The sequence below is a fragment of the Dermochelys coriacea genome, chromosome 8 (genome assembly GCF_009764565.3).
Source record: "Dermochelys coriacea isolate rDerCor1 chromosome 8, rDerCor1.pri.v4, whole genome shotgun sequence".
NCBI classification, from domain to species: domain Eukaryota; kingdom Metazoa; phylum Chordata; order Testudines; family Dermochelyidae; genus Dermochelys; species Dermochelys coriacea.
This window is the reverse complement of record NC_050075.1, coordinates 8855492-8883362: the sequence shown is the minus strand read 5'-3', so window position 1 is coordinate 8883362 and position 27871 is coordinate 8855492. Positions and strand designations below refer to the sequence as shown.

Sequence of the window (27871 nt, the reverse complement as noted above, 5' to 3'; positions counted from 1 at the left end):
TAGAGGCCTTAAACATTTACAGTAATCACCATTAGGAAGTTAACATTTGCCAATAGCGAACACGCAGTTACAGCACTTTTAATTATTCTAACTATAGGTAAAAACTGTGGTCTCTGAGATGCACTGTATGGCAGCTGCTGGCAAATAGCAGCTTATGAATGAGCATTTGGGCTCCCAAATGGGAGATTTGAGAACCCAGGCCAAAGCCCCAAGCCTGAAAGTTATTGAAAGTTAATTCTCCTTCAACTAGCTCATCATTTAATTATATAATCTGTATAGTAACGGTCCTCAATATCTGATATTTAAACAATATATAGCTTCAAAATAATCTCTCTCTGAATTTCTTGGTTTTCTCTACTAGACAGCACAGGGTTGTTGAAACTGAAAAATAAACTTCAGAAAAAGGGCAATCGTTTAAAAATATCAGCAAGGAGTAGTGGATAGCTTTCCCACACACAAAATAGAGATGCAGAACTGAGTTTCATATACCCCAAAGCACAGGGGCTCGATTCAGCCATTTTTGAAAAAGGACCAACTGCAAAATTTGCATCTAGTCTTGGGTTTCGGTTCCAAGGTCTCCCAGAGTTTGGAAGTATTCAGAACCAGTCCTCTGATTCAGGCCATCTCTAATGCATGCAGGAACTTGTCAATACACTAATGATTCCAAACATACAGGGGTTTTTTACACAACCGTTGCTCAATTTTAATACACAGAAAATCCATGAACAACACTAAGATCCTGCTGTCGTAGCAGTTTTAATTCTACCATTACCTCCAGGGTAGAAGGTGGCAACTTGTATCCAACCCACGAGCCACATTCCACCTTTTATATGTATCCGCATCCGCACCAGCACTCTACCTCACTGCTAGAGCCACGCGCGGATACAAATATTGGATCCACATCCAATCCGCGATCCACAAAGATGGTAAACAATACAACTGCATCCACATCCCTGGATATACAGCGCATATCCATGGATTTGCAGGGCTCTAGACATATGTTACTACAACTGTACATGTGGTTGCACTAAATTAGCATGCAAATCAGGTGTGCAATTGCACACACTTTTCTGTAAATCTGGTCCCAGTCCAAGCAGAGCAGAGAGGAGTTCCGTTTCCAAGATCAAATCCAAAAGATATTCAATACTCAATATATTTCCCTTAGACAGAAAGAAGGACAACTCAAACTGGACAGGATTTGAATCCATCGATTCAGGGAATCTCGGTTGTGGAAGGGCTCAGCTTACAGTAACTGGGGCTGTGCACAAATTCACTTAGACCCTGAACAGACCCAAAATCAGGGAGGGTTTTGTATCCAGCCAAAACTCAACAAGATCACCCTCCCCAAGGCTGGCAGAACACCCAGCACAGGACTAGTTCAATGGCTCCCTGAAGACAGCAATGGTCCCTGGGGCCTAGAGAGAAGCTGGGAGGAATGGGATTCTGGGACAAGATTAATGTCAATGGTGCACACACAGTACGATCCAAACCTCCAAGCAAACCAGCAGGCGTTCACCCACTCCCATCTCCTGTGAATGGTCACTCTAGGGTCTGGATTGTGAAAATGAAACCTCCCATTGACTTTACTGGACAGAGGATTTGGCCCTTAGGGAGCTAACGGAAAGTGCTACAGGAACATTTGAAACATGTCTAAGCTAGTGACACTCTTACTGGGAAAGACAATCATCTCCAGTGCTCCACGCTAGTATTTCCAGCAGATAGAGGTCGGGAAAGCCTCCACATTTACAGCGCCCCTGAGCTGTCATGTTCTAGGCAGTGGTGAGCTGGAACCGATTCGCTGGAACCGGTTGTTAAATTTAGAAGCCCTTTTAGAACCGGTTGTCCCTGGCAGCTCCCTGCCCAGCCCCAGTTCCCCTCCGCTCCGCCTCCACCTCCTCCCCTGAACGCACCGCCCCTCTCTGCTTCTCCGCCCGCCCCCCCGCTTCCTGAATCAGCTGTTCGCGCGGGAAGCCGGGGAGGACTGAGAAGCAGGCAGCAGCTTCATGCTCAGACCCAGGGAGGTGGAGGTGAGCTGGGGCGGGGATCGGTTCCCCTGCATGTGTCCCCCCCACCCCTGGGTTACTTGCTGCGGCGTGGGCGGCCCTCCTTGCACCCCGCCACCCCCAGCTCACCTCCGCCTCCCTGGGCCTGAGCGCGAAGCCGCCGCTTGCTTCTTAGCACCCTGCAGCTTCCCACGTGAACAGCTGATTGGCGGGAAGCGGGGCGGGAGCGAGGGCGGAGAAGCAGAGCGGGGCGGCCCCCAGGTGAGCTGGGGCCGGGCATGGGGCGGGCAACTGCAGGTGGGTGCTCTGCACCCACCAAATTCTCCCCGTGGGGGCTCCAGCCCCGGAGCACCTACAGAGTCGGTGCCTAAGATGCCACTTCTGATGTGATCAGTGGGGGGGAGTGGCCACTCCTCCTGCTCCCCGCCTAGTTATGCTATCCCGCCCCTAGGAGCCAGATGGACCTGCTGGATGCTTTCTGGGAGCCGCCCCAGGTAAGCAGCGCCGAGACTCCACACCTTGCCCCCCAGCAGGTCCCTCTGGCTCTTAGGGGTGGGGTGGGCACCCACTACAGTGGCCCATGAGACCCTTCTGCCCGGTTCTGGGGGCAGTCAGGGGACAGAAGAGGGGGTGAATGGGGCAGGGGTAGGCCACGACCCCCTCGTGGGGTGAGGAGGGCACCGGTTGTTAAGATTTTGGCAGCTCATCACTGGTTCCAGGCAATAACATCTATCAGTGAACAACACTGGCAGCACGCCGCTGCAAGCTAACTTGAATCAGCGTAACAAAGGCATGCAGAATCTCTCTTCAGATCTCTTCCCTCCCATGTGTAAGTTGGACAGTGCCTATGACCCTGTGGGCACGACCAGACTGTTATTACTACTACTGCCAGTCTACCAGCAAAGACAGATGGGAAGCAGACCATAATGGCAATGGAGGAACATCTGCCTGGACAAGGACTTGTAAAAGCACCTTGAATTGAGTGGAAATAAGAGGTTTAGAGAACGGACATCAGGAAAATGTGTAGCTTTGCATTTCACCTATTCAGCACTATGGTCAAATTCTGCTTTTCAATGGGCCAGTATGTAACGTAGTCCTCGAGCTGTCTTTGGTATGCACAGTGCTGTTCCTGAGGGTGGTGGTATAATTATACCAATGTGAAGCAATGCTAAACACGCTGACAAAGAGAAGGGAAGTGACCTGGAAACGACAAACTGAAGCAAGGCAAGGCGTGACGATGGAGCTGCACAGGATAAAGATTCGCATGGTTATATTGATAATGCTCACTGAGGAAAGATGACTGGTTTTGTCTGATATATTCCGTGCAGTGCTCAGAGTCTCTCTGTTTTGGGCAGCAGATTTTTAGATTGGCAGCTGGAAGATTAATCTCATGTCTCTCCAGAAGCAGTGGGGGCAACGCAGCGAAACCAGCTACTTTAGTTTTTTATCACGTACGATATTACATCAAACCGACAGAAATGCAGAGTCCGGAGTGCAGCAGAAGCTTCCCAGCAAAACACATAGATCTGCTGCACGAAGCCCTTCACAGCTCAAAGGAGTACTGAAAAGGAGTACTTGTGGCACCTTAGAGACTAACCAACAAACAACAAACAAAATAAACAAAAGGTGCCACAAGTACTTCTTTTCTTTTTGCGAATACAGACTAACATGGCTCAAACTGCAATTCTTAGGGCTGCACACCATTGTTTTATACTGGGGAGAGACAAAGTCAATGCAAAGGTCAAGGGCTCCTCATATGGGTAAACAATGTCAGCAGTAATATCAAAGAGCAATTCTAAGTCCATGGAGCTATGTTTCACTGATGGAAGTTGTTTAATCGTGAAGACACTAAACAAGAATCTGTTAATTAATGAGGTAAGGTAAATGATTGCACTGCCTGCCCAGTAGCCTCGGTAGAAAACCCTTGGCTATACCAGTACGTAGTAATGGAATTAACATGGTAATTCAAAAAAACCAAAGTACCCAAAAGTAAAACACAGAAGAAGATGGGGCTGTTGGGTTATACACAGACAGCTCTGGAGCCAGCACTCTGAACTGCCTTAGGTGGGTTTCAGACCTTCACGTGGGAATGAACAGAGGCCGAGTTGGCCTCCTTAGCACCCATGGGAAGAGGGGTGCAGGAGACACTATGCACAGGCCAGTTTAGAGCTCTGCTGTTGAATTCAGGATACATGCATCCAGACTGTCTCAGCTTGCATGCTGGGTGGAGCTAGGGAAGACAGTAGAATGGATGTATGCCATCCCCTTTTGGAGGGGCAGGTGAGCATGGTAAACCCAAAATAAACAGAACAATAAAAGAAAATAGGAAATGGACCAGTTATAAGACTAGACCAGTTAAAAAGAGCAGATTTGGTTAATGGGAGGAGCTCCTCATTAAAATCCACAATGCTCCTCCACAGTCCTCCACCTTCAGACCCCTCCTTAGGGTTCACCTCTGCTGTGATGCCAACAAAACGTTTGACAATGGCAAGGCAGTTGGTGTGTGGAGATGGCTGTATATTAGACCAGAGGTGTTTCACTGTTATCGCCTCTCTCCATTTGTCTGTCTTCTCTGCCTCTTGTCTTTTGTCACAGTCTAAACTGGTAAGCTGTTTAGAGCAGAGACTGTCTTTATATTATGTGTGTGTAATACCAATACTCCTGGGGGATCATCGGCTACAGGGATCAAACCAGAGAACCTCTGGATCATAATGCAGGAGCCTCCACTGCCTGAGTTAAAAGATCCAGCTCTCTTAGGGCATGCCTATACTTACAGCGCTGCAGCAGCACACTTGTACCACTGTGAGTGGCAGAAGCTATGTCAGCAGTAGAAGCTCTACTGCCGACATAGCGCTGTGCACACTACCGCTTATGCTGGCATAATTTATGTCGCTTGGGGGTGGTGGAATATTCACACCTCTGAGTGACATATGTTTTGCCCACACAAGTGGTAGAGTAGACATAGCCTAAGTCAAGGTGTAGCATTCTCATCAATTGCTATATGGCTTTACAACCACTAGAGACGGATAGAGCACCAAGCCAAATAGGCCTGGTTTGCACATGTACTCTACCTAATCCAATGGGAGCTTGATCCTTGATTGGGGTTTTTAGGTGCAAATATCATCAACTATTACAATAATTATCATCATCATCCAAGTGCAATATGGAACATGCCACTCTACTCTCCCTCAGTGTAGAGGCCAGAGTCTCCATTCAACGCCATCTCTTACTGCGACACTGCACTTATTTTTATTGCGGTAAATCATTCGCATGAGAAATGTGAGCTTTTGCATATATGATCCCTACTCATTTTAAGGTTCTGAAATTGTTAGTTTTCTTCTCTCACTCGGTTTGGGTCTTTGTCCCAGACCCATCTCCTCACCTTTAGTCATCAGGATGCTGAGAGCTATGCGATGGAATAATGAATCCATCTTCTTGGAACAAAATGTAATAGCCATCAGAACCTTCAATTCTAGAATATCAGGAAGAAGAGTCAATGTTTATCCTTTGGAATATTTTCCTCGGATTTCCCCCCCATGTATTCCCCATTGTTACCAGAAGGCCAAAGTTATGCAAATATATTATCCACAGGATAATCAATATATCAATGCATAAGTGAATGACCTTCAATGCATCTTCCTCTTACTGCACCAATTCCCTGACTTTTTTGTAACAACTGTTTTAACCATTCTGTGCTTTAACTGTACTTCTGTATTAGGTATTCTCAGTTCAAGACCTTTTCATTTCTAACATATCTTATTCTCATGGCATAAAAAGGAGATGTTGGAGTTGATGAAGATTCTCTCTTTCCAAAACGTTCTTCCTTTTGCCTATGATCCCATCTATTCCCAGTCACGCTTAAACATGACTATGGTCTAACAGTGTTATAACAGCTTTTTCCATAGGCAGGAAAAACATGATACAGCTGCATTAAAGAGCCATGCTTTAAACTATGATTCTGTCACTGTTAAAACAGGGTTATCTAAATTTGTTATACAGTAACTCCTTGCTTAATGTTGTAGTTATGTTCCTGAAAAATGCTACTTTAAGTGAAACGATGTTAAACGAATCCAATTTCCCCATAAGAATTAATGTAAATAGGGAGGGTTAGGTTCCAGGAAAAAAATTTTTGCCAGACAAAAGACATGATATACATATACAGTATAAGTTTTAAATCATTTTAAACAAACAATTTAATACTGTACTCACCAGTGATGATTGTGAAGCTTGATTTAGGCAGGGGCGCAGCGGGGTCAGGGCTCGGGGGCTTGCCCCGCTCTGCCCGGCGCTCTCGCCAAGGAGTGGGTGCAGGGTTGGGGCATGGGGGCTTGCCGCTTTCCACCTGCCTGGCACTCCTGCCGGGGAGTGGGGTTGGGGACTTGCCTGCTCCCCAGCAGGAGTGCCAGGTGGGCGAAGCGAGGTGAGCCAAACAACCTCATAATGGAACATTGCGCAACTTTAAACGAGTATGTTCTGTAATAGATCAGCAACCTAATAATGAAACAATGTGAACTGGGACAACTTTAAGCGAGGAGTTACTGTATTAACAAGTTGTTTTTTTTATCTATACAAGCAAGAAAAACTTGGCAGAAGTTGTTCACAACTGTGTTTAAACATGGCTAAATAAATAACAATAGTGATGTAGATGTGATCCTTAGGCACAATGACAGAATAATTGTATCTCTCATTGGCTTATTTGACAGGGCCATTATGATGTTACGCAGCTTTTGTTAGGTTGCCAACTTTCTAATTGCACAAAACCAAACACCCTAGTCCTGCCCCTTCCCCGAGCCCCCACACCCTGCTCACTACATTCTCCTTCCCTTGGTGGTTTGCTCTCCCACACCGTCAGTCACTTTCACTGGGCTGAAGCAGGGGGTTGGGGTGTGTGAGGGGGTGAGGACTCTGGGGATGAGGGAGTTGGGGTGCAGGAGGGGGCTCCAGGCTGGGGGGTGGGGCCGAGAGATTCGGAGTGCAGAAGGGGGCTGTGGGTTGAGGCAAGAGGTTGGGGTGCAGGAAGGGATACAGGCTCTGGGGTGGGGGTTCAGGCTCTGGGGTGGGGCCAGGGGTGAGGGATTTGGAATGCAGGAGGGGCCTCTGGGTTTGGGGAGGCTCAGGGCTGGGACAGGAGTTTGAAGCCCAGACTTACCTCAGGCGGCTCCCAGTCAGCAGCGCAGCGGGGCTAAGGCAGGCTCCCTGCCTCTCCTGGCTCCGTGCTGCACGTGCTGGAAGCAGCCAACAGGTCCAGCTACTAGGCAAGGGGAAGGGGCCAGGAAGCTCCGCTTGCTGCTCTTGCCTGCAGGCACCGTCCCCCCAGCTCCCATTGGCCATTGGTTCTTGGGGCAGGGGCAGCATGCAGAGCCCTGGCTGCTTCCAGGGCACAGCACAATGCCAGGACAGGTAGGGACTAGCCTGCCTTAGCCCTGCAGCATCGCCAACAGGACTTTCAAAGGCCCGGTTAGCGGTGCTGACCAGAGCCACTAGGGTCCCTTTTTGACCGGGCGATCCAGGTTGAAAACTGGACACCTGGCAACCCTAGCTTTTGTACATGTCAACAGAATAATAAGACCGTTCATAACAAAACCAAAAATATTTTCTCATAATTGGAATTGCCGTGGCAAACAATGCCCTAGATCCGGGGTTGGCAACCTTTCAGACGTGGTGTGCCAAGTCTTCATTTATTCGCTGTAATTTATGGTTTTGTGTGCCAGTAATACATTTTACAGTTACAGGGGCCGGCAGACGGAACCCTGGACTGGCACCGGGCTGAGCAGGGCCATCGGCCAGGACCCCAGGCCAGCAGCAGAGTGCCACTGTAAATCAGCTCGCGTGCCACCTTTGGCACGCGTGCCATAGGTTACCGACCCCTGCCCTAGATTTCCTATAAAATTCCACTCCACAGATTCAAACAACGGGGCGGACACTAATTTTCAATCCCAAGCCCTGCTTCACTCACTCCGTTCTGGTCTACATTACAGAGCTTACTCTGTAAGCATCTTCACTACAATATTGCTCCCGCCGATGTAAGTCGCCTACTACATTGACCTAATAACTCCACCTCCACAAGAGGCATAGTGCTTAGGTCAATGTAGTTAGGGTGACACCGTGTCTGTGTAGACACAGAGTTACTTACATCGCCTGTTGGCTGTCAGCCCTGGGCAGGCTCACAGCTTGCGCAGTCGCCCCCCACCCCAACTGCCCCATTTAAGTCGGTGCAAGCCCATCTGGTGAGGAGGCACACCTCCAGCAGAAGGAGGGCAGTGTGGACATCAAAAACCACAGTAATTACAGCAGTGGCTGTACATCGGCCTAACTTAGGTCAACTTAATTTTGTAGTCGAGACAAGGCCTCAGACAACTGCTTTGTGGTGCAGACTGCAGAGATATACAGAACTGGGCATCTTGTTTAAATGGCTGCTGGCAAGTGCATCTGTCATAGGCAGAAGATGGTTGGATGTCCACCTAGGGTCTGATCCTCCTATTTTACATCAGAAAAACTAGTGTAATGAAGTAGAGACTTAAGCCCCTGGCATTTCACATAGGTTCATTTAAAACCTGTTTTGTAGAAAGCTGCCTCCATAGGAGTTTGGCAAGGCTGTGTTCTGTCATCACTGTTGTCCATCATCATCGTTACTGACTGGTTGATGGATAAGTATCATGAGGCAGCTGTTGCTGCTGTTGAGTTGAACACAATTCTACTCTGAGATCTCCAATATGCCAACAACACTGTCTTCCTGGATCCATTAGTGGTGAATCGCTACAGCTGATGGCCGATCTGGTCAGGGAAGAAGCAGCTTTGGTCTGGCTATAAATCAGAATAAAACTAAATCCCTGGCCATTGTCATTAAGCAGCCTCCAACTCAAAAATACAGCCAGCTCAGTATTCCTGTTTCTGGACAGGATATCAAGAAGGTGTCAACTGCCAAATATTTGGGTAGCCTCCTAGAAAGCACTGGAAGATGCTGAAAGATGTGGGTTCTCGTTCGGGCCCTTCATTGTGACATCAAGCTTGCTATGAAGCTACAGAACCACAATTATACCAACTCTGCTGGAAGTAAAAGGTAGGCATTGAGGAAGGCTGGAGAACGTCAGACTGACGTTTTCATCTCTCATTGTCTTCATCTTCTGCTCTTACATCAAGTGGAAGGACAAGATCAGAAATGAGGACATTCAAAGCCAAATCTAGCAACCACTCCCATCAGCACTGGTTCAGTTTCGGCAGCTTTCTGGTGACAGATATTTTATTAGGATGGGAGACCAATGAATTCCAAAGTGTGTGTACCAAGGAATGCCACGACACAGCCAGCATTCCCATGTGCACCAAAAGCTTTGCTGGCACGATGAGACTGCCAGTGATGGCCATAAATTGAATATCCGGCCAGACCACCATCAGGACCTTGCCAGAGATCAATCCAGGTGGTGCTTGATCTGCAAAGAGGCAACGGCCCTTTGGGATCTGCCTTGACGATGATTGTAGAAAGCTATCTGCACTCCCACAGTAGTTTGGAAATCAATCTGTCACAACTGAGAACAGGTAGAGGAAAGATAACAAGGACCAAAACAATCTTTTCCAATATTTCTTATCCCCCCAACCCAGGTACTTTTTGTAAAAGCTAACTTTTTTTTTTTAACCTAGTTGTTTTTAAAATGGAAATCTCCTACCACCTCTGATGGAGATGTCTGGAAAGACACTCTTTCCAAAGCTTACATTTGTTTTGTACAGTGGGAGAAATGAGTGTTTCTACTGTCTATTCAGAAATTATGATTTTTTTCCCTGAATATAGTTAAAATAGTATGAAAATGCATGTTTCACAATACACCATTTAAACAAAAACACATTTCTCCGACTGAATAGAAAAAAAATAGTGAATCCTTTCTATTTAAACACCACGGTGAACGGACACTTTAAAGACACATACAGAGCGTTTTACAGTGGTTTGTGGGAGACAAGAAATGTAAAATTCATAGTTACTATTCCTCATGGAAATGAGATGGGGTGTGTTTATTTTATACCCTAGCTGACGCAGAACACATTTTAATCTATATCAATATAAATAAATCAGAGGCTGATCATCTCTGCATTGGAATTACCATTTCATGCAGAAGTCAGGACATAGCTGAGATGTGCATATCCTTTGAAATCCATGCAATAAATAAAGCTGACTCTGAAGACTGAACCATGCATTAATTCATTACATCAATTCGTTTCATAGCAGGCTGTTGTCATGTAAGAAATACAATGTGGCCGGACAGAGCAAAGCTGCTGGCAGTGACAAAAGACTAAGGTGTTTTTTAAAATCAGAACTCAGCAGAAGATGTTTGGGGGGAAAAAGTAATCACACGGAGTGACGCTATCTGTTGAATGACAAGCAGAGAGCAGTTCTGAGAACACTGTGCGTGTGAATGTGAATTAATGCATTAGCAAGCTGTCCTGTCATCTGCAGCTCTGCCAGCCACAAAGTTGCTCATTTGCAGAGCAGGATACAACTTGCCATCAGACAGAAGGAGTTCAATATCCATTAACAGCAGTGACCGCTGTGTTGCATCGGCTTTGTCGGTTTCCCCACCTGCTGTGTATGAGCACTGCATTTGGAGACGCCATGGAATACTTCAGGGTTAGTCCTGAAGAGAAGGGATTTTCATGCCCTAGTTTCAAAGCTGGGAAACTGAAACAGCTTTTGGGAAATGAAAGTCTAAATTTGGGGTTTGCAGGCCATTTCCAGAAAAAAAGGGGTTTCATCTCCTACATTTACTGAAAGCAATCCCTCCACATACTAACTCTATGGCGTGTCCTCTTCAAAAAAGAGCTAAGTGAAAGGACAGCATCTGGATGAGCAGGATTCAGATTAGGGAGAATGTACTGTAACAGGTTTCAGAGTAGCAGCCGTGTTAGTCTGTATCCGCAAAAAAAAAAAAAAGGAGCACTTATGGCACCTGAGAGATTAACAAATTTATTTGAGCATAAGCTTTCGTGAGCTACAGCTCACTTCATCGGATGCAACTGCATACCTCTGATGGAGTGAGCTGTAGCTCACGAAAGCTTATGCTCAAATAAATTTGTTAGTTTCTAAGGTGCCACAAGTCCTCCTTTTCTTTTTGTACTGTAACGATGAGACTTACTCAAAATCCTCCTAGGCAATTCTCTGGTGTTCCCCTGGGCATGTAACTCTTTTGTTGCCAGTTGCTGAGGCTAATGTGGTTGATTTTGCTACAGGCAGCAGAATGACTAGACACAGATTTAAGGAGAAAATACAGTGAAGGGTTTGGGACTGGCTGGAAGTACGAAAGGGGAAGGAGATGTGCCGACGCTGTTTACTGCAGTGCTCTTTAATGTGATATGCTCCCCTTTTTATTTTGAACCAAAACAGCATGGCATGTCTGGGGGAGAGGATGGCATGGACACTCTTTCCCAGCTACCAAAAGCACCCTAGGTCCACTCCCCATAGCCCCAACAAAAATAACCTCTGACATCCCCAGCCATCACTAGTAACTAGATTCACACCTGTAGGGGGTTAAACTTGAAAGATGCTGATTCTGCTTCTGGCAGGCAGCGTGTAGTGGATGGCTTTGGACCTGTAGAGTCTCTAATGGGAGTTCCTGTGTCTGCTCCTGAAGGCTGAGCTCACCTTTCTGCACTCAGGATCAAATCGTGGTACTATTCAAACAACCTGAGCAGCCAAGCCATGCACAGAAGAAGGGGGGTTAGAGAAAGGATTCTTTCCCTCAAGGGCAAAGCCCTGAGAATTCATTAGCACAAACACCTGCTCCCAGTGCCATGGGGGAAGAAACAGCTGGTCTATCTACATAGCTGTCCATAGGGTCAATCTAAGCAGTCAGCCCTAACAGAGGTATAGTAAGCACTGAAAACCAAAACATGGACCTGAAGCTTCTACTCCAGTGCCAACAAACCCTTGGGAATGTTTATTTGTCTCTAGCGTTTGCCTGATCACATGTGGTATTGTTGCTGTTTTTATATAATTTCTATGAAAGTGCCACATTTTTCAGGTGGGGTCATAAAATGTGAGGCAGTCTGAACAACAAATGTTGAAATATTTCCCCACAGCAACATGCAATACGGGGGCATGGGGAATATTTACAGCTTTTCATTATTTTATTTTTATATGCAGTAAACAATCTCTACCCTGAAATGATGTCTTACACTGACAATCTCTGTTTTTGCTTTTCAGAAAAGGAATACTGATGAGTGGTCAGAGAACTGGCAAACGTAACTTGTGAGCACAGACTTCTCTGATCTTTCCAAAGAAAAAAGGTGAGATTTGTTTCTTTCTTAATTAATTTCTGCCTATTCCCTTTTTAAATTGATGTTTCTAAACCAGTTCTTTGATACAACATTTAATTTTCTGAATGGTACATATCACACACACATTGATTAGAGAGAGAATCTGAGTCTTGGAATGCAACTTTTCTGTAGTTCTGATGACTCGAAAGATAATTGCTTGCAGTACTTTTGCAAGAAATTGCAATAAGTCAGGCACTTCTAAATCAGAAAGCAATTTTTTCTGCTTACTGGTGCAGGCCTAATGTTTGAAAAAGTTTAGCAGCCCTGAAAACATCTATACTCAGATGGCAAAGAGCCTCTAGCAGCAGCCCTCCCAGGTAGTGAGATTTCAGACCTTAGAGTCACACCTTTCTGATTACCATTTTTTCTGCATCAGTTTTGTTATGAACCACTACAATTAGAGACTAATGGTACATAGTATTAATTTCTAAATGATTAGTTCAAAATGGCCAACACTCATGTTTAAATTCAAGTGGGAAAGAGCAAGGCTACAATCAGTATAACGGGATACTAAAAGCACAAAATCTCATGACCTGGAAGGGCAAGAAACCAACACTTCAACATTGGATTCCCAGAAATTCTACTGAAGTATTTCAGTTTTTCTAGCCCCAGCAGGTCATAAAATACTGGAACCTCAACGTTTTCAATATTCCTTTGATCTAGTCACACTCTTTTTATGCTGGTCCATTATCAATAGTAACATCCTGAGCTTGCTGAGTCAAGGTGAAACGCACAATTCAGCCTTTTCTTTACCCCGTTGCAAATGTAATGTGTCCTTAAATAGTCTCTACTGACAATCACACACATTTTACCTTTTCCGTATAATGGTTCTGGTTAAGACAGTGTATGTGTTTCTAAATAACACCGAGCAAGTTGATATCTTTGAAAAAATTAAACAGTTTCTCCCCCTCCGCCCCCTCAAAATACACACAGACAAGAATAAAATAGTCTAATAAAGGAGAAAGAAGATGGGTAATATCCCAGACTGAGCCCCTGGCTGTTATGGTGGAACAGCTCTTGCTTTCTGGCTCAGGATATAAATAACTTCCAAAGGCTTCTATCATTCATTGCTAATATTTAATGTAGGGTTCTTCTACTCTATTAACATGTCTTCAGTATAGCACCAAAGAACCCACTTACAGCTACTCAAAGTCTAGTATGAAACAGCGTATTATTGAAAAACAATGTCACTTGTAAAAGTGTTGTATTGATTTTTCTGTGATTAAAGTTCCAGGTCAAGTCAATACAATGCACAGGTTTCTTGGGTGTCAGCATGTCTGTATTGTATTCATGCACAGTTGGATAACTAGTGCACAGTCTTTTTAAAAGAGGCACAAGAAGTGACACTGGTACATGAGTTCTCTGTGAATGTGTATGTGCTGAGCTGCAGACAGTAGTGTTTGTATTTTAATGAAAGCCTGTTTAGTTTACCCTGTCCTATGTGGATCTCTATTCCTGTGAGCAGTCTACACCAAAACAGCACAATGTCTTCACTGAAAAGTTAACCTGTGGCTGGGTACCTGAGTTAGCCTAGCCCAAGTGTGAGCATCCACACTGCAAATCCACATTTGAGCCAGACTGAGTAATTGTGTCCACACTGATGCCACACTCATCCATGGAGTGGGGGTGGAGGCTAGGACTTCTGGGGCACATTCCATGGTTCTTAGTGCTGCACTGAGTGGCACCATTCTATTAATCATTTCGCAGCATATTGTCCAAGGCAGGGAGCTGTGACCTTTGATCGTCTGGTATGTTGTCTGGAGGGCTTTGATTTTCTCCCTGCACCAAGGTCGTGTCTGCCAGCTAACTGAGATTTCAAATATATCTCCTCTAATTTGGGCTCTTACTGACCTCACACCAGAGGTCCACCCGAACCTTGGCGTCAGTATCTGGCCAACTGGCAGCACTCAGGGAGGATGATTTTCCCATCTCTGTTTAAGTGCAGCAGAAAGGTAGCAGGCAAACATGGGGGTTTAAATGCTGAACTGGTGTGCATAACTGAGAGGTGACATCTGCAGCAGAAGGGAGTAGGCAGAGAGCAAGAAAATATGGCCCTGGTGGAGTTTGGGGAAGGCATTGAAGGATTATCAGCACCTGAGTTAATTCCCCTGCATCCACACTGCAAAGTGGTCTGGTTGCCAGCCTGAGCGAAAGTGGAGCCAGGTTCTAGCCTATATCTCTAGCCAGGCCAGCTAACCCAGGTTTAAAGCATGGATCAGAGGTTTGTGTGTACGGACAGTAGCTGGGCAAGGGGCCACATCTGAATAAGAGCCTGAGTTAACCCTGCAGTGAAGACAGACCCTCAGAGAATGGGAAGACTTCCTTGGCCTAGTTTAGCAATCCTAAATACTGCAGCATCAAAGGTCCATCCCTATCCCCAGTACAGACCCTGTAATTACTCCCAGACCTGATGCCCCAAGACCGCATGACAAGCTAACAAGGGGATGAATGCTCGACCTGCGGACGTGTGGAACTGGGAGGTTCAGCAGCCCAGGAGGAGTTATAAACTATAGGCGATGGCATGAAGATTAAATAAATCCCTGCGACAAACCCAGGCATGAATCTCTCTGTACCGATTTACAGCAAGCCCATCTTCCCCTCTCTGTCAGGATAACAGGACTGCTGTTGGCTGTTTTAAGAACTTGTTTGGAAAATAGCACATCACCCCTGTAGCCATGGTCACACAGAGGACATTAAACCACAAATCACAGGATGACGTGTACCCTGGCCTGGCACAATTCACTTCATACTCACGGAAAGGGAATAAACCATCTGTGGTTCTGTGATGTGTAAAAGCCAATTGTTCAAACCCATCCCCTTTGGAATGCCACTGGCCCTGAATTTGGCCCGATGCTCTGACAAAGTGCTTGTTTTCCCACTGACACAAACAGGCCGGTGCAGCGACAATTTTCACACCTCCTGCACTATCTGGAGGACTCGTGAAGGGGACAGTACTTGTCGACTCCCCTCAGCCAGTGCATTAGAATGTTGGGGTCTTCACCCAGAGCATGCTGAATGACCCCTGTGATGGGGCTGCCGCCCACCTTTCCCTTGGGAGGCTAAACGGGTCTCACCTTTAGACAGTTTTTCCTGCTTGCCATCTGCATTTCCCTTTACTTAATTTCATCCCTTTGTGGCCATAAAGTGCGAATATATTTCTATTACCACTGACATCAAGATGCTCAATGGGACTTTTCACTATCAAAAATAGTTAGCATACCGCAGCTGTACCTACACAGATGCGTTTGTCATCTCAAGAATAACATTTGCTCCTTAGCATGCATATCATTTTACAGGGTGCAGTTGTCATGCATTTCCTCAATCCCAACCATTTAAAACCCTTTACACATTCCTCGCTCCATGTGCTCATAAAAGTCATTTGCCACATGGATTTTTTTTTAAATTGACCCTGTGAAAACATCAAAATCAAAGTTTTTCTACTGACAGAACCTTAGATTTCTCATTTTATCTCCTTAAATGTCTATGAATGTGGCTGTATAGGTTGGGTTGTTTTTCCTTCAGCATACACCCAGGGTTTTTAATTGTATTTGTACACTTGCGTGAGAGATGTGACATATGCAAAATGTAATGAACCAAATTGTAGAGCAACCCATGTGCACAATTAAGCCTATAAAAACGAACACAGGTATCTTATTAACAGCAACTATTAGAAAGTAGGTACAATTTAAACAATATCTTTGAAACATCACTTGGCCAGCAATGCCAGCAGAACTTTCTCTTTTAAAATACAAACATTCAAAGGGGTATTTACGCTTTGTGAGAGAAACATTTCGACTTTCATTTATCAAAGCTCAAAAGGCCAGATTCTAATCTCAGTTACACCAGTATAAATCCAGAATAACTCCAATGGATAAATAAATCGCTGGACTGACTCTGGATTTACATCAATTTAACTCATGCTTTGCAAGAGAAATACTCCTGACGACATGCTCTTCCTCACTATGACATTTAAACTCCTACTCCGGCCCCTGCTAGATCTGTTGTGTTGATATTTACTTCCTTATTGACTCCAAAGGGCTGATCAGGAGAGTGCTTGCCTCAGTATCTCTGCTGAAGTTCACTTTTAATGACTTGATCCCATTAATGACAATGGAAAGATTCAAGAGATGGATGAAGTTGTAGGTGCTTAGGAGTAAATCTTCCCATCTGGCCATGAATATTAGAAAATCCGAACTGTTTACCCTATCAACGGTATTTTTTCCTAGTACAAAAATGCCAGATCTAGGGCTTTAACAGAAAGTTTCCAATATGCTTGTGTTTTAGAATTCAAATGTAATATACAGGGCTCGATTCTCCTCTCGTTCACACTGGTGTAATTCAGGAATAACTCTCCTGAAGTCAATGGAGCTCCCTCAGTGCAAAATGGATGAGAGGGAAAAGTTAGGTCTATCGTACACCTCACCTAGTTTATGCTTTATTTCTGTTTTATAAGAATAGCCTGGATTAGACTGTTAGTTAAACGTGCACACTCCCCTAATGGCTGCTGGATTTGTATTTTATGTTTAGAGTTAGATTTTATGACTACATTTTCTCATATCACTGTTGTCATTTGCAGTTCCATTTACAGAATGTACCTTGCGATAATACACAAAACTATTAGCTCCCAAGAGAGAGTTCCCACAGATATATCCCAAGAGAGAGTTCCCTCTGACTGATGCAATCAGTGACATTTCGTCAAAACCGCCCCTTTGAAACATGTATATTTTTTACAATAGATTCTATACTCCTGAATATTCATGTTGGTTTACATGACAGTGTGGTAAACTCTCCAAAGCATATTAATTTGCAATCAATGACCTTTAAATTACCTAACAACAATAGCAGCATCACACAATGCTTTCCATGTGAAAAGAATCCAAGTTATTTTCATTAGTAAGGATCACTCTTGGATGTGTGCTTTTGATGTGATCAATCCACTTTTGAAAGGTACTTAATATTATTAAATGGGTCTTTAGTATTAAAAACAAATACAAACTATTTAGTAATACACACATTTGTACTGTAGTGTACAAACTAAACAGTGTAGATTACATGCGTTACTGATTTACTATGCAGTATTGATAAATAATAAGATTAAAAGCAGAAGACTATGACTTCCTAATTGTATACATGTATTATGTAATCATATCTTATAAACAATTACTTATTCTAGAGATGAAAATTAAGGAACCTACATTGTATCCGATATTATAAAGAATGTATTTAGGATACTAAAGTTAATGTGATTTATGCACGTTTAATTTTGATAAACGGGGGAGGGAGGAGGACCTGAACAAATGCTTAACATTAAGCAGGAGCTTAAGTGTTTTGCTGAATCAGGGCTTTAAATCACTCAGTCATCTGGTCACAGAACAGTTTTTTCAACAGATGCATTACAATCTTCATGTGCCTGATCTTCAGTAACCAAGGGATTCAGTATTTGCAGCTGTCTGTGTAACTTTGATACATTATTTAATACAATATGAATCTAATATTCCAACCATAAATGATCCATATGACTGAAACTTCAGCCCCCTTCTCCCATTTGTACACATGGATAAGAAGATTCTACCGGGTTCCCTGTCCACAGATTGGGAGGGACAGAGTAGAGAGGGCCAGGAGGTGTCTGCAGATTCTTCCCCACTTCTCTCAAGTCCATGGAGCATAGTAACTTATACTTATTTCCCCTTATTGCGTGAAACTTTCTTAAGAGTGGTTCCAGGGGCAGCTATGGGATAGTAGAATCCCAGCAGCATGACCCCTGTAGGAAGCAAGCATGCTGTCCAGCGATAGCAGGGAACAAAGAAAGGAAGGGAGCTGTCAACAGTCCACTGAGCAGATGCCATTTGCCTCTGGTGGATCCCCCATCCAATAGAAGAATTAGAGGGAAACTCCATATATGCATACCCCAATACAGGTTATCTGAATGATGAGTATCTCGACATAAAGAAGCATCAGACCTTCAGTTTATAACACTGCAGAACTTTGTATCTTCCTGTATATGTGGATTTCTCTTAAACCTGATTTGATTCATATAAGATAAATTGCTATAAATGTTTAGCATGGAACATGCTGTCCATACCACACATGCTGTATGAGGTTTATATGACCGCAGATGCAGCACCTATGACCTGGAGTGAGGCAAAAGCAGGAACAGCTGGGGGTCTGGGATAAGGAGGACAGGAACCACGAGCAAGCAGGAATGCAGGGCTCAGGAGTCAGGTAAGCAGGAAAGGTCCATAGTGGCTGGCAGGTAGGGATTCCTCTCCTTGCTCAGATAACTTCTTTCCTGTGCTTCTTCCTAACTTATATAAAGCTCCCCAGCCAATCACGGGTGCTGGATATTTTCCCCAATCAGGAGCTTCAGGGGAAGAGCCATTTGTGAGCTAGCAAATCACTGGTTCCCTTCTCCAGTTGCTCAGGTGAGCTGCGGGATGGTCACTGTGGCCTAAGCACTACCTGGGGACCCATGGGCCAGGTTTGAGGTCACATGCCTAACTGCAAACATCATCTTAAGTTCCATCTTAAGATCCTTTCTTGGATCAGGACCATGGTAAGACCCTCAATTCAGCATTTAAAGTTCCTCCTGGAACACACTGTACAACACCAGTTAGCTGATAAATACTGTTCTCACAGCTGACATCTTTGAGCTGCTAGGGCAGAACCAAGATTATAAACATAAAGAAACAGTTACATTTAATGTGCATTAAATAAGGAGAAACACGATCAATGTTTGCCAAATGGGGAAGGACAAAATCAGCTGGGGAAACTATGGTGAAGCTTTTAAGCTATGACAGAGGTAGAAGGGAAGTCTCTCTTCAGCCAAATAACCTGGCATGTACTTCTAACAGGAGATAAAAGATTAAAGGACTTTTTTTCCCCTGAAGCAACAGATGAAAAATAAGATGAATATTAATTACTAATGTGTCTATTCATAAATGCCAGGTGCAGAATTGCAGTAAAGAGCCCGATAACTAAAAATGCTATTAACTGATGGAGTTTATGATCTAACAGGCACCACTGAAAGCCCATTGGGTCATATATATAACTGGAAGTTTAATTTAGATGGGAAAATGCTCTAAAAAGGTAGAGGCGTGGCCACAGTATTCATAATACTAGTTAACATCGGAGTGTACTGAGCAAGTCAAGCTGGATGTTCATAACCCTAGTATGGGCATAATTAGAACTGGGTGAAAAACACAATTTCCACCCTGTGGAAAATTCTGAGATTTCAAAATGTGGTTTTGTACCAAACTGGGATGGAAAAGTAGAAATTTTGGAATTTTTTATGAAACTAAATATTCCTAAATATTTCATTTCAGAAAGGTCTAAATGTTTCCTGTTGCCTTTGTTTCAACTTTTATGTGATATAATTTACAACATTTTAACTATATGTATATTGTATAATGTTACTTTTACGCTACAATGATAAAGTCAAATGAAACGTTTCACTAGCATCCCATAAAAATGTCAGTGAAATCAGTACATTCCCACAAAATTTGTTGACATAATCAAATCAATATTTTCAGCAGAAAATTGTTCGGTCTGAAAATCTTCGACCAGCTCTAGACAAAAACCTTCATATCAAACACAAAAGGCGAAAGGCACTTCTGGGCATCACAACTTCCTGGGATTCCAGCAGTTGAAGATTCTTAAGTACCTAAGGATTGTGAACCTTTGGTGATGGAGGCAGACCCCATGTCTGCCGTACACTCGTTCTAAATGTCAGGTATGAGCATTACAAAGTGTGAGCAATGCAAAGCAAATTCTTCTGCATTTAAAGTTCAGCCATTCTCTTTGTATATATTCCTGGAATGTGCTGAAATAAAGCAAAGGAAAACCATGCAGAGAGGCAGCTCAGAGCCATAAATGACTTTAGTTAAATGTCAGAACTGGAAACAACTATGGTTTGCTTACCAACCTTTAACACACACTCGTGCATGCGCACACACATGCCTATTATATATATATTTATATGTATATATACACTAGCCCAGATTCTCTAGTCTGCTTTGCAAGCAGTATAAAGTGGCCTTACACTAGCCTGAGATCCCAGCTGAGAATTTCCCTTGTACGGAGGAAATTTATACTAGTGCCAGATATCTCCCCCTCCCCAGGTAAAGGGCGATAAAGGAACATATCGGGGGCTTGGCTAAGATGAGCTCTGCTATGTCTGATCTTCTGCTGACCTTAGGAACCTTACACCTGCAGCAGAAAACAAAAGCAAAACACTTTCCTCTCTAAGGTGTCCCAGGATCAGGGAGCCCTGAATCAGAGATCACCACCACTCCTTGCCTACTAAACCTAAGCAAGATTCAGCAGGGATAAAGGTTTATCATTTGATAGTATTTTAACATGCTTGTTGATTACCACTGCAGGCAGAGAGTATTTTGGTTTTGGGCCTGTTCCAATGGACACTGAAGTCAATGGGAGCCTTTTCATTTTTCATTCATTCCAATGGCGGATGGGTCAGGCCCTTTGAGAGCATTTCAGAAATATCAAGGAATTTGCCGTTTTGACTCACTGTCACCCCTGATTTCAGGGCAGTCGTGGTGTAGTACTCGTAGCACGGGTTTGGGGATAACAACGTCCACGCGTCTCATTAAGGGGCTAATTAGTGTTCGTAAGCACTTTGAAGATGAAAAGCACTAAGCATTAATCAGGAGAGATTTCTGGTCCATATGGACATTATTTGAAATATTCATATTAATTACTCTTTTCATTGAACGTAGAAGGAGGTCAGTTCTCAACATTTAGGGAGAGCAGACTTGATACTGCCAAGGTGCTGAGCACTTGGGTCATGATGCAGCAAAGCACTTTAGTGCGACTGCTCACATGCAGGAAATTAATCACCGGGTTAAGTGCTGTGCTGGATCAAGGCCAGAGTGCTTAGCACTTTGCAGGATCAAGCCCTGAAAGCAGAGAATAGTGTTCCTCTGTTCTGAAACACAAAGAAAGACCAATGTCAGGACATGAACTAATACCGTACCATGCCAACGAAGCATCGAGTTGGCTAATTTCTGCATTCCTAAAGAAGCCCATCTGCATGAGGGATGCACAGGAGCAAGTTTACTTAGACAAAATATTTCCACCGTAACCAGCCTAACGACGTTTAAATAAAACTATAATTCATCAAGGACAGAAGCAGAGCAGAAAGCACACTGATCTCACCATGCAAATTTAATTTACCCCCGGAGGACTTAGATACGATGGAGCTAAAAGACCTTCTTGGAACATAGGAATTGCCACACTGGATCAGACTAACACAGGTTACCTATTCCAGAATCCCGGCACCAACAGTGGTCATGTTTCAGATCCCTCAGAGGAGGTGCTGTAGACAGTTGTGGGATAATAAACTTGGAAGGAGCTCCCCTTAAACATCCATAAAACAGACACATTATCCTCCTGAAAACTCTCCTTTGCTGTGAAGTCTACAAAAACCTTGCCATTGGCTTGGTTGCTGGTATGCTGAAACCACAGCCTATCATGCCAGCCAATGTGGTCTTATAATTTTCTTGTACTCTTCCCCCATTGATCTGTCTGTATCCATTTGTTGCCTCTTGTCTTATACTTAGACTGTAAGCTCTTTGGGGCAAGGACCATATTTAGTTCTGTGTTTGTACAGCAGAGATATTGTAGCGCTCCTAGGTGTACAGTAATACAACTAAATAATAATAATAACCTGTCCCCTGCAGGAAAGTCTTCTCTTAACTCCCTGTAGTTAGACACTGGCTTAAACCCTGAAGTAGGAGGTTTATATCCCTTTCAAAACTCTTGTTTATCTTCATATTTACTATTCTAACTTGGGATATGCTTGTGATCCACGTGAATGTCTAGTCTCTTTTGAATCCTGCTAAACTCTTGGCCTTGATGATATATTGTGGCAATATGTTCCATGCGCTAATTGCACATTGCATGAAGCAGTATTTCCTGTTGCATCAAACCAGCCTGCTGATTGGCTGATTAGTGTCCTCTGTCCTTTAGAATAAACAAATAGCTGGCCTCCAGGTACAATTCTGAAAACTCTCTGCTAAAGAACTATATAAAGCAAAGCCTTGGGCAATTCAAGGACCAGAGTAGAGAGCCTGGTTGCTGAAAGATCTGTAAACATTATCCAGATTACACACAACAGTACCACACTCAGCCAGTGATGTGAAAAACATGAATCACATTCTTATCCAGCTAAACTACCCAAGACTCTAAAGAAGCCTGCTAATTATTTCTAAGGACTTTTAATATTACTGTCCCTAAACTTGATTAAATACCTCTCTAAATCCTTTCAACTGAACATCATTAGAGAAAGCTGGCTTGATGGGGCAATAAAAATGTTTTCTGTTTCTCATCGACTAATGGCTCTTCTTCAGTAAAATGTGCTATGTTTTAACATCACATAGTGCTCTTCCTCTGCTAAATTGGGGGAGCTGTGATATAGGGTTCAATAAGCTGATCAAATTAAGATTATTTAAAACTCTGTGCTTTAGGAGGACAGCAGGGTCCAATGGAGAAGTGTTAAGATCTCCAACTGTTCTAAACTGACAAACGGGAGTGGGGCTGGAATTATATCATTTAAAACCACTGCAAAATGTGAAGGGCAGGTTAATGCAGCAGCAAAGTAGAATGTTAAATTTCCCCATCTTCTTTCCAAGAAATGTGTCGGTCCCAGGGCAGAGAATTTTTCCAGTATAAAACTAATACACTCTAGTGCAGAGGTTCTCAAACTGTGGTTTGTGGACCACCAGTGGCCCGCAAGCTCCATTCAGGTGATCTGCGGATAGTTCCCTATAAGGTACACACCTGGGCGGCTGCACATGAGAGAATGAAGGGCCACCTATCACCAAATTAGTGGAACCGCACAGGCATGGCTCCACTGATTAGGTGCCTGGACCCTGGAGAAGATGCACATGTAAAGTGAGGTGGTGGCCTTGGGGGGAATAGGGGGTAGGGGGCAATGGGGTGATACGAGGGGGGGGGAATTTGGGATGGGCAGGGCTGCAGCAGCCAGAGAAAGAGGCAACTTGCCCTAGCTTTGTGCGTGGATCTAGATAGTGGGACAGTTCAACGGACAGTTCATGCTGTTAGAATCTGGCAGGGCAGGTTCTAATCAGTGGGAGTTTTGTTTGAGCAAGGATTGCGGGATTGGGCCTTTTGTGTTATGCTGGGGTAGAATGGAGCAAGATTATATGATGTAACGTAATCAAATAATGGATCAAATTTTCCTCTTGCATACCCCAGTGTAAATCTAGAGCGATTCCATTTAAATCAATGACTACAGAGTCACTCTGGATGTCCATCAGTGTAACAGAATTTGGCCCAAACCATGTATCCCATGAAGCTACTGCAGTGAAGAAAATTTTAAATATACAAAACTCCTGAGCAGCAGTTTTCTTCGCTCCAATGTAGATTTTTCTATTTTAGAATTCAGTTAAAAACACACACACAGGGCAGAGAAAATGTAAGTGTAAATATTATCTTCCCTCCATTACAGACAGCTATGCCAGAAAACCCATATTAAATTAACATGGAGTGGCTTAAACCAACAAAGACTTAAAAAGGGTTCGGAAAATATAGTCCAGGAACAAATTGTTCCTGTGCATCTCTCATGCCTTGAGCTTCACACTATGCTACTGTCTCTTTGAAGCCCGGCTTCCCGGAGTGGATCTTTCACACCAGGCATCAGAACATCACTGGCTATATCGTCTCAATCTCCAGCACGTAGTATTCAACTGATTACAGGCAGGGTCCACTGCAGCCGCTCCTGTGGAGTGTAAATTAGTACTAGGGACTTGCTCATAGTGTAAATGTATCTTTGAGAGCCACAGAGATATACAACGTAAAGGTAAATCCAGGGACTGAAACCACTTCACTGTTAATAGTAATGTGCATATTACAGCTGTTCTAAACAACTGCAAGTGCCTAGCTGGTGATTTTCAGAATCTAACAAGAAAAGGAGTACCCGTGGCACCTTAGAGACTAACAAATTTATTAGAGCATAAGCTTTCGTGAGCTACAGCTCACTTCATCGGATGCATCTCACGAAAGCTTATGCTCTAATAAATTTGTTAGTCTCTAAGGTGCCACAAGTACTCCTTTTCTTTTTGCGAATACAGACTAACACGGCTGCTACTCTGAAACCTGTCAGAATCTAACGTGTCCATTTGGAGGGTTTGTTTTAAATAACAGGAGCGAGTCAACCACATTATAGATTAATCTCCTGAAAAAAACAGCAATAGTAAATCTATTAACAGAGCTGTCTTTAAGCCTGAGACAGAGAAAACAGCCCCTGAAATGACCTTTTTCCCCAGTGTTTTTCTCCAACAGCTGGGTCAATTTAAATCAAATTTGGTTTAAAGAAAATTACTCTCTGATTGAAATTTTATTTGTCAGGGTTGGGCCTGAAACAAATGTTTCGAGCTAAGTTCCTGGTAGCCCAGGATTCCTAATGGAAATAAAGCTAAGCATCAGAGCAAGACCACTGGCTGCTCTCCCAAACCCTCACTAAAAGGACGTGTGTGCAAAGAGATAACTGTCTATCAATAAAAGAATACCGCACGGTCAAGATTTTGGAACTGGAGTTAGAGCAACAGAAATAAAAAACTTGGGTGAAATGCCAGGTGTTTCCTTGTGAGTAGGCAACCCGAGCACCTACAAACTGGATCCACACATCCCTTTGAAAGAGGTGTTTGGGACCCACAAAAAGAAGAACGCGTTTCTAAACACACACATACCTAATTCAACAACTTCAGTGCTACCAGGATTGATTCCCCCCCCACACACACTTTGATTTAATTACATCCAATCAGCCCCGAACCACTGGAGATCCTCCAGTCCCACGCGCTTCCCCCGGATTTCTCACAACCGTTCAGCGCGGAGGGCAGTTTCATTCCCCCTCCAATCCCCCGTCAAACTCCCCATCTCTCCGGCAACAAATGACAATGCATCGCATCCCTTTGCTAATCGGCTTCGGGCTGCATCATCCGTGGATGGAGGACTGCATCGTTAAACCCAAAGTTTACCTTCCCCACACAAGACACGCCAGAAAGCTACTGAAAGCGGATCTGTGCAGATCGTCACCCATCTCTAGATCGCAGCGTTCCCCATGCGGGTCAATGCCCCGCCCGTCTGCATGGCTCCCCGCCCCACCGGTTTGCAATCACGCATTTAGAAACATGCCGCCCGCTCCCAACCAGGGCTCGGAGAGCGCTACAAGGTGCATCACAACAGATGTTGGTCCCGTTCACAGATGCGCGGGGGTGCATTTTTTTTTAAGCAGACAGGCCAGCTTTGCAGCCCTACCAACGTGCATTTAAAGCCGAGGGCAGGGCAGCTCTGTCCTGCCACGTCTGCAGAGGGGGTTGTTGGGGGTTTTTTTTTTTTTTTTGTAATATTTTTGGGTTAAAAAAACCCCAAAGCCAGGGACCGGCTCCAGCGAGGGCGCTGGAGGTGCCGGTGTCAGGGAGAGCGGCAGCGGCGGATGCTCACCGCGCCTCCAGGCAGCGGGACCATCCAGCGGAGAGAGGCGAACGCTTGTACTCACCGGAGCTCCGCACGCGTCCTCCCCCGGCTCCAGCCCATCGGAGACAGCCCCGCGCCGGCTAAATCCCCGGAGCTCGGCTGCCCGCGCTCCCCAGCCCCCGGCCGAGCGCCCCGCGGCGCAGCTCCCCTCCACCGCCGCCGAGGGACCCGCTCGCAGCCGAGTGGCTGCTGCCGGCTCCGCGCGGCGCCTCCCAGCCCCGGGAGCCTGGGGCGCGGCAGCGAGGGCGGAGCGCGCCGCCTGGCCGCCGCGCTGGGGAGCGGCTGAGCCCCCTCCCCGCCGCGCCCACCCCACCCGGCTCCCCAGCGGGGCGCAGAGCGCCGCTTGCTCAGCCCCCGGGCAGCGGGGGGACCCCGCGCCGCCCCCCCGGCCCCAGCCCAGCCGCCCGGGGGAAGGGGGGCACTAGGCCCTGGGCAGGAGACAGGTGCAAGCGCCGCATAGGCTCCGGCCCTGATTGCACCCCTTTGGCGCTAGTTGCTGTCAGTCAGCTCCCGCCTGGAGGGGGGGGGCACAGGGTGCCTGTCCCAGACGGCTGGGAGGGGGGAGCCCTTGGGCAGGGGTAGGAACTGGAAGCAGCTGCCGGTGTCTTTGGGGAGCAGGGAGTCTCCCCCCCCTGGCATTCCCAGGCAGCCGGGGCACCCCCTCCAGTCCAGAAGATTAAAGAGGCAGGAAGCCTGTGTGTCTCCTGTGCCAGGGCAGGGCGCAGGCGGGTAAGAGGCTAAGGCAGAGCCGGTCCCTCATAGAGTCAGACCCTCTCTCTCTGGTCACGGGGGCTGGCAGTTGAGCTAATCAACATGGGAGTTTGGCTACTGTGCAGAGTTAGTGCAGCAGGCGAGCAGCAAGCTCAGGGGCCAACACAGGCACCGGGGCCTTCTTCACACACAGAATCCCTTGTTGGAGGGGAGGTGCAGGTGTAGGATGTGACAGGAAGGGAGAGAGAGACACTACACTGAAGGCTTCAGCGTAGCAGCCCTGTTAGTCTGTATTCGCAAAAAGAAAAGGAGGACTTGTGGCACCTTAGAGACTAACAAATTTATTAGAGCATAAGCTTTCGTGAGCTACACAAAAGCTTATGCTCTAATAAATTTGTTAGTCTCTAAGGTGCCACAAGTCCTCCTTTTCTTTTTGCGACTACACTGAAGCTGACCTCTCCTTGCGGGGATGGGTAACAGAGTTGAAAACCCTGCCCCCTGGCTGGGATTTGGCACACAAGGCAATAGAACAATGAGCAGATTTTTTTTTTTTTTTTTAAGGTTCACATTCTTTTAAAAATATATGTAGGGACAAGAGCAGAAGCCTTCACTTTCCTAAGCATTTGCAATAGCTTGAACCATTCTCTGTAAGGCTAATTTAGTGCTAGAGAAAAGGTTCAGCCCTGCAGCCTGAAGTTACCTCTATCTAGAGAACAGAGGCTGCCCATGTAAGGGGCTCCTTTACTCTCCATCACCTCTGAGCAGGAGGCACTAGCTCGAGGCCTGCACCGATCAGTTCAGTCCCTATTTTCATTCAGGCCTGGGTCTCTCTTTAGAGACTGCCAACAAGAGCAGACCACGTATAGGGTGTAAATGTTAGAAAATGGGCCAGGCCCACTAATTAATTTCACGTAGGCCAAGCAGTCAAGGGAGGGTAATGACTTCTGAGCAGTACTGATCTGGACCAGATTTCTTTCACAGGGTGACAGGGTGAAATGCTTCTGGTTCTCATTTTCTGAGCTATTGAGGACCTGCTGGAATGGGACTTTATAAATAATAAAAAGGCTTAGCCAAAGGAGAATGCACAGGGGGCCTCAGCAGCCCTGTGTTGGAGGCAAACACCAGCAACAAGGGTGTGTCTGGGACAAGGCAGGAGTTCTCATACTGCACATGACTACCGCAAGTCAGGGTCAATTCAGGTTGCAGAGCTACCATGGAGTAGCCCTGGGAGGTGAGGCTGCCTTAAGCAGGGCAGTTCCTGGCTACTCTACTCTGGGCTAGTGGCCCCTGGGCTGTGTCGCCTAGAGAAGCCCAAAACTTGAACTTTTACTTAAAACAAAAAGTCA

At 45.2% G+C, this 27871-nt stretch overlaps 1 protein-coding gene across 1 annotated transcript in view; it reads right to left on the bottom strand.

Moving 5' to 3' along the window:
• The window catches only part of RASGEF1C (RasGEF domain family member 1C), a 112302-nt gene extending 86298 nt beyond the window's left edge, over positions 1-26004 (bottom strand). The window contains exon 1 of the mRNA XM_038413445.2: positions 25837-26004. The gene's annotated coding sequence lies outside the window, so the exon portion shown is untranslated. The remainder of the gene's footprint in view (positions 1-25836) is intronic.
• Between the last annotated feature and the right edge of the window lie 1867 nt (positions 26005-27871).